Here is a 12,640-nt window from a genome sequence, read left to right as displayed (position 1 = left end):
ATCTCATTGAAGATTTGTCCCACTGAATATTAAGAGGTGTTAGACAGAAACAAACTCTGGAATCAATTAATCTGAGAAATTCTGAGTTAAACAATTAAGCAATAAGATTTTGGCATTGCACTGAACCAGGTTTCAGTCCTTGCTTGGCTATTCATAGTTCTGTGACTTTGTGAATTTTTTAAGTTCTTTGTGACTCAATTACTTTATCCATAAAATAGGAGTGAGGTTAGTATCTACCTATGTCAGTCAAGATTCCATGTTGGAAACAAAACATTCCAGGTGTTCTAAGCAGAAAAGGATTCAATGTAGGGAATTTGGTGATTACAAACATCCCTGGAAAGATTGAAAGCAAAAATTCTAGGATAGACCTGCAAGAGTGACTCCCAGAAATTAAAAAAAAAATTAAAAAGTGAAACTGACTTGTCACCGACTCTACGAGATCTGGAAAGTGAGAAATCATGACTGTCACTTGAACTACCATGGTAGCTACAGTTCAGAGACAAGGAAGCCACCAGTGTCACTGCTGCAATGGCCTGGCCGTCAAGGTCAGTCGAGCTGCTGTCCCCACCACAAATGCTGCTGCACCCAAAGCTGGCATCTGGACGTGCCCCACAATCATGCCCACTAGAGAGTAAAAACAGCCAGTGTCCAAGGAACATGGGTACAGTCTGACTTCCTCCTTCCCCATCTCACCACAGCACAGCTCACCTGTGGGATACGTTTTTGCTAAACTAGAACTCCATGTGCAGAATCCCAACCTCTGCATTTCAAGAAGGCACAAAGAAGGAAGGGATGGTGGGGTCAGGTGCACTCTGCTCCATGGGCCATTATAATATTAAACGAGATGATGGAGGCAACGGACATAGAACAGCACCTGGAATGTCACCAGAATCATAAATGGATGTTATTTATGTTGTTGTTATCTGCTGCAGGACTTCTCATAGCTTTTATTCCGTCAACATACACAATTTTCTCCCTGGTAGTAAAATTTGTATAACCTGCTGTTTTCTATTTTGTTTTCTCAACTTAGAGACAAATTTTAGATTCAGTTATAGCACTTAGAGAGAGCATGATGCCTTTCATATTTGTATTATTTTTACCTCTCTGTAACTTTCTACCTTTATTTCTACTTAGTCTTCTAAAAGTCTTCTTCATGCCTTAGCTTATAGTAAATAATGTTCTGGTAAAGTACTTTAGATTCTTTATGATAGGCAGCCTGGTATAAATAAACACATTTATTAAGCGAGTTAATAAATCACTTGGTTTCAAGGGCATGACTTTTAATGATGGAAATCCAGAGTGAGGGTAGTATTTTCAGATGATGTCCTTTCCCAGATCCCTCAAATAATAACACATGGTTTCCTATGGACTTAAACCCAGATGAGTTCTGAATCGTCCTCTAAGTGAGGAAGGAAAAAACCACCTAAAGTTAGTTTCCTGTTTTGCGCCCCCGCAACCCCTTCAGAGCATAGCCTCCACCTTGAGCTTTCTGGTTCACTTTTCCTTGTCAGGCAGAGAAAGTCTTTATTTCTGCTTTGACTTTGACAGAAACCTCAATATCTTTTCCGGGGCTTGCAAAATGGCAGGGTTCTTGCTTTCAGATGATCAAAACTTGTCCAGTGAGATCAAAACTCTAGGCTGCCTGTCGTAGCAGAGAGCCATGGGTTTTGACGGGCTCTGAGGCTCACTTCTGCGTCTCCCACCTTCACGGTAAATCAGAACAACCTGAAAGCCCCTCACAGCCACAGCACTCCCTGTTTTTTTCCGCAAGGTGACATTTCCGCAGACTCAAGCATGAAGAAGAGCAGGGGGTCGATTCCTGCTCCACCGACGCACAGCTGCATTTTCAGTCCTCTGTTGCCAGATCCCCTGGGCAGCTCCTTCTCTCTGCCCTGGACTCCATGTTTGCTTACAATTTAGCAGCGGCTCATTCACCCCAGCTGCATTTTCGGTACTGTGATATTTTTCTTCTTTACAGACAACAACCAGAAGCAAATAATAATGTAATATCTATTCTGGATATTATGCCATCAGTAAATTAGTAGATCCCAGAGAAGTAGTCCTTTTTTATATGAGGATCTTGAAGAAGGCAGCAAGGCCAGGAGAACTTGCTAGCACTCATAACATGCCAAGTACTATGCTAAATGCTTTGGATTTCTTGCCTAACACTCACAAGAATGCTGCAGGCTTTACCATGCTCACGTTAACATAAAAACAGTGAGGCTGTCTGTTAAAGAAGGGCCCTGGTTGATCTGGCTTTACGGTACTCTCTGACACTCCTATGTAAAAGGCCTCATGTAGTTTGGGGACAGACATTTTTATTAGGGCCCTATGGAGAAGAGAGGCTTTCCTCAAAACATTTACAATCCAAGTGAGGGCAGAAGAACAAACCACACGAAGACCCCAAGCAAAACCTAACAGGAAAAAGCAAGTGGCAGTGGACTGCGGAGGATGCTTCAGCTGGGGAGAGGGGTCCACACAAAGGCATGAAGACTGGAAGCCAGAAGGCGTTTTCCAGCCAAAGAAATTATTAGTTTCTTTCTGCCCACACTTGTGTGTATGGGGTGGCTGATTATCGTAGAAAAGCAGGTGGAGACCAGACTTTGGGGCCTCAAATGAAACCACAAGGAGTGAGGACTTTATCCCTTGGGACAATGTGGAGTCATGGATGGTCTCTGAATGAGAGGGCTGGGGACTGAGGCTAATAAAAGTCAGAAGATGTGTTCAGATCATGCTGATGCAGGTTGAAGGAAGAAATTGGGGATGAGATTCATTTAATGAAATGCTTTAGTTAGCAAAGTCAATGAAGAAACTGACCAATTAAGAATCTATGTTTTCTTCAACTACAAATTGCATAATATTTAAAAGGAGCTTGTGAGTGAAAATGGTTGCTCATTTGTAGATTTCTAACAAAGATGGGTCCCAGGATGGGATTTGCCTCCACACCACCCTTTCCCAAGATTAGATTTAGTTTCCTTTCTCTGGAATCCTGAAGCTTTTGAAAAATGAAACTTAGCCATTTTCTCCAAGAATTTAATTAGGAAAACATAACGTTATCTTGCATTGGAGATGAGCTATATGTAGCTTTCATTAGGGAAGCAAATTCTCAGGAACTCCATAAATAATTACATATAATGCTCTCAGAAATCTTTCAGATTCTCCACTCCCCGATTAGTCATATCTTTTTCCTGAAGTGAGTCTTTCCACAACTTCACTTTAAAACAGCATTTAACTCCAGTATTACTTCGTTTCTGTGATAAAAAGAATATGAATTTAAAGTCACTGAAGATGCTGTCTCCATTTCTCCTGCACGGTGGAGCTCTGGTTTAGTGGGACAGAGGATGGAGGAAAGAAGGCTGAATCACCTCCCAAGCCATAAAAATGAGCACAAATTGGGCTTCATTTGGGAGTTGTCAGTTTGCAGATTTAATAATTAACAGAACGCTCTGATGCCTCATGCTATGACTCGGTGTCTGTGATTATTCTTGTGTAGTTGTATTCCCATTGCAGTTTACAGAGAGGCAGACTACAAACTCAGTGAAGATGGGACTTCACCTGGGTTGTTAACAGCTGCATCCTATGCATGACGCAGAGCCTACCATTAGATGATCCTCAACAAACAGATGTGGAGTGAATGAATGAGAGATTCTCAGTGGGCTTGGGAAGGAAGCCTTTTCCTCAGTCATGTCTACCCATGAACTTCACTGCTCTTCCTGCTGTTGGAGTTGGGAAGGGAGTGTGGGGAACTGGGAAGCCAGCGCCAGGACTGCATCATTAAAGGTGTGTGTTGCATATACATACACACCTGTGTGTGGACGGATGCATGGATACCTGCTTAATTTCACAGTTGAACAAACAGCTTCCAGTCCTTTAAACAGAATGGTTTAAAATAAAGAATCCCACACAGGACTTGGTGTGGAGTAAAGGCTAAATAAATGCTAGCAAATATGATGAGTTTGATGGTTAAGGTAATTTGATGAATTATTTTGTGTTTTTATATTTCTGTTTAAAAATTTCTACAGATTTTTGGCTGGGCACGGTGGCTCACGCCTGTAATCCCAGCACTTTGGGAGGCCGAGGCGGGTGGATCACAAGGTCAAGAGATCGAGACCATCCTGGTCAACATGGTGAAACCCCGTCTCTACTAAAAATACAAAAAATTAGCTGGGCATGGTGGTGTGTGCCTGTAATCCCAGCTACTCAGGAGGCTGAGGCAGGAGAATTGCCTGAACCCAGGAGGTGGAGGTTGCGGTGAGCCGAGATCGCGCCATTGCACTCCAGCCTGGGTAACAAGAGCAAAACTCCTTCTCAAAAAAAAAAAAAAAAAATTTCTACAGATTTTCTTATAGATTGATTACTGGAGCAAGTAGATTCCTACTGACAATTGCAATCAAGGTTCTGGTGCCAAGAAAGGGCAGTCTAGGCCCTTTCCTGACTGTTATGGACTGAATGTTTGTGCCCTCCAACCCTGCTAAACTCCTATGTTGAAGCCCAGCCCCAAATGTGGTGGCATTAAGGAAGCGGACCTTTGGGAGGTGATTAAGTTTTGCTGACACCATGTGGATGAAACCCCATAAAGGGATTCGTGCCCTTATAAGAAGCAGAAGAGATCAGAGCTCTCTCTCTCTCTGTCCCTATCACATGAGGATACACTAGGAAGATGGCTGTCTGCAAGCCAGGAAGCAGAACTTCACCAAACTCCGAATCAGCCAGCACCTTGACCTTGGACTTCCTAGTCTTCAGAACTGTGAGAGATAATGAATATTTGTTGTTTAAGCCACGCAGTCTATTGTGCTTTGTTACAGCTGCCTGAGCTAAGACACTGACCATGGACTTAATAAATATGTGAAAGATGTTTAGAAGATTCAAATGAAGATTGCAGTGCAACACCATTACAATCTACAAGAATGGCAAGAATAAAAACAACAGAAAGTAGAATGTACTGAGGACACAAGGATCTAGAAACAGAAATTCCATTTGGCCCAGCAATCCTGTTACTGGGTATATATCTGAAGGATTATAAATTGTTCTATTATAAAGATACATGCACATATATGTTCATTGTGGCATTGTTTACAATAGTAAAGACCTGGAACCAACCCAAATGCCCATCAATGATAGACTGGACAAGGAAAATGTGGCACATATACACCATGGAATACTATGCAGCCATAAAAAAACGATGAGTTCATGCCCTTTGTAGGGACATGGATGAATCTGGAAACCATCATTCTCAGCAAACTGACACAAGAACAGAAAATCAAACACCACATGTTCTCACTCATAGGCGGGTACTGAACAATGAGAACACATGGACACAGGGAGGGGAGCATCACACACTGGAGTCTGTTGCAGGGGGCTAGGGGAGGGACAGCGGGGGATGGGGAGGTTGCAGAGGGATAACATGGGGAGAAATGCCAGATATAGGTGACGGGGGGATGGAGGCAGCAAACCACCTTGCCATATATGTACCAATGCAACAATCCTGCATGATCTGCACATGTACCCCAGAACCTAAAGTAGAATAATAAAAAAAAAAGTAGGTACTGAGGATAGTCAAGCCATAGGAGTGGTCCTGCATTGCTGGTGGGAATGTATTGGCCCAACAGCTTGGGAAATCTGTTTGGCAGGATCTAGTAGAGGTAAATATATGCACACCCCATGACCCAGCAATTTCACTCCCGAGTATGGATCTCTCAAAATGGCATACGTAGCTTTACTCAAACAAATATTAAAGTGTTTGTAGTAGCACTATTTGTAATAGCCCCGAATGGGAAAAAATCAAAATGCCCATCAATATAGAATTAATAAACTGTGGCATTTTACATACTATTTGGTTGTAGGTTGCACATCCTCGTTGCTGAATAGAATACTATGCTTGTGGTTGAATACTGTTCAGCAATGAGGATGTGCAACCTACAACCAAATGCAAGTACACGGAAGAATCTCCACTGAACAAAAGAAGGCAGACCCAAGGTGCTGCCTGATTCCATTTATGTAATGCACAGACGCAGGAAAAGCTAACTCAGGCTGTAAGGAATAGGCAGTTGTGGGGCAGTGCCTGCCAGTGGGCCCCAGATAACTTCCTTGGGCTGGTATGTTCAGTTTCTTAAACTGGGTCCTGGTTACATAGGGATATTCAGGTTGCAAAATTTCACTCAACTTGTAAATTTTATAATATGTGCATCTTTCTATGTGTAATTATATTTCAAGAAAACATTTTTTTACATTCCTGGGACAAAGTCATTCTGAGAATAATTATCTCATTCATAATGAGTTGAATGAGACTTCAATGGCCAAGAGAATGGTGCATTCCTATCCCAATCTGGCCACAAACTTGCTGTGTGCCCCCAGCCCATTCATATCACATCTATGCCTCAGCTTCTTCATGGGGACAAGATCTAAATATGTCTGTAAATGCTTCTTGGAAAAGCCAAAATGAAAGTGAGTTATTGGAGGAAGAGGAGGAATATTAGGTTGAAGTAACAGTTATAGAGGACCATGTAATTTCAGTTTGAAATATTCTTTCCTGGGGGGTATCCCCAGGCTAGGGAAATTGAGAAGCCCTTTCTCTCCAGGAAAGCCAATTTCCCCTTCCTCACTTCATCCAACGACCTCTGCCATTACCATGTGGGGCCTGTAAAGAATAGTGACATTCTTCTTGGTTCCTTGATCTCACTTGAGATTCATTCCAAGCCTTTTACTGATGACTGTTCCAACCCCTTAATTACCCTCCCTTCCCCTTAATCCATCCATTAGTTCTCTTGTGAACACTTTTGCTCATGCATATTTCTCTTTGCTTATCAGACCTCTGAAGACTGGAAGTGAACATAGTTCTTGCCAACATTAGCCTCCTGAGGCTTCTAGGACTTTGAGCCAATTAACCCCATGAGGTGTGGAGAGTGTGCAAACTTTGCATCACTCATCCCTGGGAGGTTTGCAGAACTCATGAACGAATCCCAGGAACTTCCCAATTGCCCTGGCTGTTGGGACCTGTTCATCTTGTTCTCAGTGAATATGAGTCACCTGGAATTTCAGACTATCCTTTCTCTCATTGAATTTCTTAAGAATGTTGCTTTGCGTATTTTGAAGATATGAATTCAGCTGTCTACTGAATCTGTATATAATAATTGTGTATTGAATAAAATAATGAAAGGAATAGCAAATTATATCACCATCACATATTATAAGTCAGAACCTCTGCTATAAATTCAATATTTCAGTAAGTTAAGGTTCCTGATACTCACAGCTGAGCTGTGTTAGTAATAAAAATTTCAGGAAAATGGGTCAGAGCTTCCCTCAGCCATCCATGCATCCATCCATCCATCCATCCATCGCCCACACATCTGTAGGGTCTGTGATGAGCCACGTGCTGGGATAGACACTGGGGCTCCAGAAAGGAATGGGATCCAGCCCCTAGAATAAGGAGCTCATGCTATGCCAGAGACAGGCATACACTCCTGCAGAGCAAAGTGGCGTGAGCTCCATCAGCATGTGCATGGGCCACAGGGAGCTTAGGAAATGTGCAAAGTCTGTTTTGACTTGTTTGGGGTTAAGGCCAGGGCAGGAGACGACGGTGAGGGAAGTATCACAGGGCAAATGACACTACAACTGGGTGCTAGTGTTCGAGAAAAAGTTGGCTGGCTGGAGAAGGGTGGAAAGGCATCTCAGACGGAGAAGGTCCCCCTCAGCAAGGTGTGGAAATGCCTCTGGGCATGGGGCTGGCAGAATGATGAGCTATCTAATGCCAAGCAATCGAACCTGACTTGGGGGAAGCATAGAAAAGGGTGTGTGGCTGGGATCAAGATTGAGGCCCAGTCGCCAGGGGATGAAGTTGCAACTTCAAACTGAAGCATTGGAACTTCACTCTGAAAGCTGTGGGGTTTGAAACAAGAGACAACGTAGTCTCATGTGCCTCTTTGATAGTTTGAACAGGTGACTGTGTAGGCACAGAGTAGATGTGGGAGAGGCTGAAGACTGAAACTGGATAGAGGATCTTTAGAACTGTCTAGGTCAAGTTCAAGAGAGACCTGACATAGCAGAGACAGAGGGTAAGGGCAGGAAGACCACACTGCATCATGTGTTCTTTAATTAGGATTAATAACATCCATCATCTTATCAAAATTCTTTCTAGAGCCAGATAGTTACACTTCAAAGGAAACAGAATTGAAGACTGGATGCTCACTGGGACTATGTCTTGGAAAAGCACCAACTTTTTCTCAGATAAAATAAGGTCAGCTGTCCACATTCAAGTCTTTGTTTTAAAAATTTTTTAAATTCTCTTAATGACATTCAGTAAGAGGAAATAAAAACATCAGTCTTATTACATCAAGCAGAGCCTAGAATATCAAATTTTGGCCTAAGATTTGAAACTTTCAGAATAAGTTTTAACAATTTTACATCTTGTAAAATCGGGTTATGAGTTGAATCATGTCTTTCACAAAAGATATGTTGAAGTCTTAACCCTGGGTACCTGTGAATGTGAGCTTGTTTGGTAATAGGGTCTTTACAGATGTAGTTAAGTAAGATGAGGTCATACTGAATTAAGGTGAGCCCTACATCCAATGATGCACTGGTGAGCTTATAAGGAGGCCATATAAAGTCCCACAGGGAAGAGCACCACGGGAAGACAGAGGCAGACATCACCATGATGCATCTGCAAGCTAAGGAAGGCCAAGGCCTCCTGGCAGCACCAGGAGCTGGGAAGAGGTAGGGGACAGATTCTTTCTCACTGCCCTCCAGTAGGAACCAACATTGCCAACACCTTGATTCTGGACTTCCAGAACTGTGAGACAATAGCTTGCTGTTATTTTCAGCCACTCAGTTTGTGGAACTTTGTTTTGGCAACCACAGGAAATGAACACATGGAGAGCGCATGAATGCAAGCTGGTGCTCAGTGGGAGGGGAGTCGGGTGAGGGTAGAGGACTCGGGGAGGGGGAGGCAGGAGGATGCCTAGGTTCCTGGCTTGGACAATAGTGGAGTCATTTCACTCACTAAGAGTTACACACACACACACACACACACACACACACACACATTTGGGGATTTCTTCTGGAGCAGGAAAAGTTACACCTGGCATTTTGTATGTGGAGTCAAGGTCCCCAGAAGGCCAATGAGGATATCCTGGGCTCAATGAAACGTGTGGGAGGGCTGAGGTTACTGTGCTTTAGAGATGACAGGATGAAGTTATCTTGCCACCACCCACCTCAAATGCTTCTTGGAGCAGGACACTTAGCACCTACCCCCACTCCCAAGGAGGAACGTGGTCAACACCAAGCTAGGCCAATGGAATTGATTCTCTAGGATGTCAGAGTAAAGAGACAAACTGTCACTGTCATACTGCCAGAGCTAGTAGTAGGCAGTAGCAGTACAGCCAGAAGAAACCTTCTCTGCCAGGTCAATGTTTGGTTCTGAGGATGGACCAGCATGGGCCATTTCCTTTCTCACCACTGTGGCACAAACTGAATTGGTCCCTACTGACTTGCTTTACTCCTGTCTTAGGAGCTTGTCTCTGATTCTTAGGTGGGCACAGGTTGCCCAATATTAAGATCATACTTCGCAGACCCTCTTGCCATGTGGCCAGATGACTAAGTTCTGGCCACAGAAGTGTCCTCTGAAACTTCCCAGAAAGGTCTTCAAAGGAAGACGGTTGTCGTTCTAGGCCCCTCCTCCTTCCCACTGGCTAAAATGCAACATTATGTCTGGAGCCCAGGAAGCTCTCCTGAACCATGCAGCTAGAAGCCAGGCTTGACAGAGCAGAGGTCAGAGAAGGAGCCTGGTCCATGATGGTCAGGAAACTCCACATGAGCCTGCAGTGTCCACCAAGGGACTCGCTCTCCTGGGAAAGAAGTAAACTCCTGTCTCACTGCCCTTGGCTTCCTCATGTTCCACTGAAGCTAGTCCTGCTCAACATGCCTTCTTCCTAGGAAGAAACTAAAGACTTGAATCTCTTCCTTGACTCATCAGCTCCACTGGAAAACTGGAGGAAACTGGTTGGTAGAAGCTGAGTGAGAGAATTCAGAAGCAGGATCCTGATGTAGGACAGAGGAACTGAGTGAGAAAAGAGGAAGGGAGAGGGAGATGACTACGGCAAAGAGTCCCTTCTACCCTCCAAGACACGGACAGAGAGACAACGTGAAGGGAAATATTGGGACTCACTGCAGCATCCTGTGGACCTGGATAATCAGCACCCACTGATCACCCACCAATGAGATGTTCCTCTGGCTGCAGAGTGAGCCTTCCTGACCTTCCAAAACGAAGGGCACAGGGGAGGGTTGATATTCACAAATCACAGCTCAGAGGGGAAACTGCTTTTGAGACGGAGCACACGGTGAGTCTGGCTACCTCTGCTGCTTTGAAACTATAGAGAGGTGACTTGTCCGAGGTCACAGAGGAAGCGAATGGCTGCGTGGGGACTGGTGTAGAATAGAGCACAGTAATCAGTCCTTGGACACGCGTTCCATCTCTGGTCCATGCCAGACTGCCCTACCTGTCGCCAGGACCTTATCTCACACCTTCCTGTTTTTGCATACACTATTTTCTCTGCCTGGAATTCCCTCCTTCCCTTCTTCCCCTCTAAACTTGGTTGCAGGCAATGGGAGCTGAATAACTGATAGAACAGAAAAGGTATTGATTCAGATGAGCCAGTAGGATGATTGAGGAAACAGGCTCCAGGCCTGACTTCCAGAAGCAACCCCATGGCAGCCCTGGACTGGACTGAGAAGAGACCACTCCTTCTACTGCCACAATCACCTCCTCCACCACCACCACTGCCACAGAATGAGATTCCTGCCTGTCATCTTGTGTCTTCTGCCATGGAGTGAAAGTCTAGCATGGATGGGTTAGATTGGTCTTGTCTAGGTCACATACCTGGGGCCAGACTTCAAAAGAGCCTTGGAAAGTGACCTCTAGTTTTGACCATGAGAAGGTAAAACTCAAGGTATAGGAATTCTAAAAATATACATTGACTATATCCTCCTGTCTCTTTAATCTTTCTTCCTGGTGACGTGAGTAATTCCCCAGGACTTCGCTATAAATACCACCGCTTCTGGTAATTTTTCTTTCTTCATCTTTGTTTATATGGGGCCGTATGCTTAGGTGTGACTATCTTAGGTTGGGTTTCACTAAAGCAGTCCCTGAGATGAGGACTTGTGTGTGTGTAATAATTTATGGACTATGGATGTGCTCCCAGAAGAAGAAGAAAAGGGAAGAAGCTCCCAGGAGAAGAAGGAAAGGGAAGGGAAAGGGAGAAATTTTAGGCAAAGTCCTAAGGGAGGTAAATTCTGAATTGTCCCAACCTAAGACAAGGGTCTGAACTTTGAACTTTTCTATTTCCAAAGTCATCAGTTGCAGACTAAGGATCACTAATCCTTCCAGCCTCCTGAGTCTAAGGAGGCAAAGTGGCTCCAATAGACCAAGGGCTGTTCTCCAAGGAAGAGTGTCAGGCCCTGGCCGAGAAAGGGGTGCACTGTGAGGTATAAGGGGTCTCAGGGCATCTGGGTGAGAGACCAACAGTCTCTGCTACAGTATACATGAATTAAGACACACACATTCATTCATTCCTGTGCTCATTCATTCACTCGTGTATTCTCCACTTGGCAGTGGATTCCACAGGAGCAAGCAGCATGGCTCTCTCATCTCAGAGCCTGCTTGGCAGGTGCCCCATGAGCCCCAAAGAAGAAAAGCAGGATGGAAGGGTGATGGTACTGAGGGTCCTGCAGCCCCTCCCCTCCAGGAATTCCCCCTTCTGCTGAGTCATGTGGTGCAGCCACCAAATTATAATGTGATTATGTTGGAATCTTTAAGCCAAGAGAAAGAGAAAAAAGTTAATGAATCAACGACTTTAATAGACTTCTAGGCACTCACCCAACTCATTCATTAGTGAGAGAAGCAGACCCTGTAAGCAAAGATACTATTCCCAGAACCAGCTCCCTGCTGAAAAGGAAAAAGAGGAGCCAGGGGCCTTGGCCATGAAGAAGTGGCAGAGGCTGGAAATGGTAGGGCTTCTGGAAGCCAAATGGCAGAGGAGATGCCCAGAACAGGACACCTGCCTTCCAGGAGCTCAGAGAACCTGGAGACTGCATTGCTGCTGCCAGGTGACCCTCTGAGACCTTGTCTGGAAAAGGTTTGCTGCCAGGAGAGGCAGTCACGAACAGAGACTGGGAAGCAGTGGGGAGGATACAGGGAAGGCAGAAAGATAGCACAAACAGGTGAAAGCAGTGTGAAGGCCAGGAGGCCAGGGTGGTGAGCAAATCTCTTTTGTTTTGTTTTGTTTTGTTTTTGTTTGTTTTGTTTTACTGTGGTTGCTATTATTACGAATATTTTTCCCTATTAAGGTCGAGGTCATATTAATGACTGAGCCTAGTCTATAAACAGCCAAGGAGGCAGTAAATATCTCCCAAATGTTGACTTTTTTTTCTTCATTTCATTCTCTTTACACAAACAAGCCTTGTGAGCAAAGTATTCATTTATCTGACTTTTCTTCTTTTGTGGCTGCATCAACTCCAGTGGGCCACTCGCCCTGTCCCATCCCTGGGGTCTCACACGGCCAATGAGAGTGGTCACACCTCTTTGCCTGCCTCTCAGGAATGCTGCATGCTGTGAGACCCAGATGATAACACAAATAAGGAGACTACTATT

The sequence above is a fragment of the Aotus nancymaae genome, unplaced genomic scaffold (genome assembly GCF_030222135.1).
Source record: "Aotus nancymaae isolate 86718 unplaced genomic scaffold, 86718_ANA_hifiasm-v0.15.2.pri h1tg000036l, whole genome shotgun sequence".
NCBI classification, from domain to species: domain Eukaryota; kingdom Metazoa; phylum Chordata; class Mammalia; order Primates; family Aotidae; genus Aotus; species Aotus nancymaae.
Note: the sequence above shows the minus strand (reverse complement) of the source record.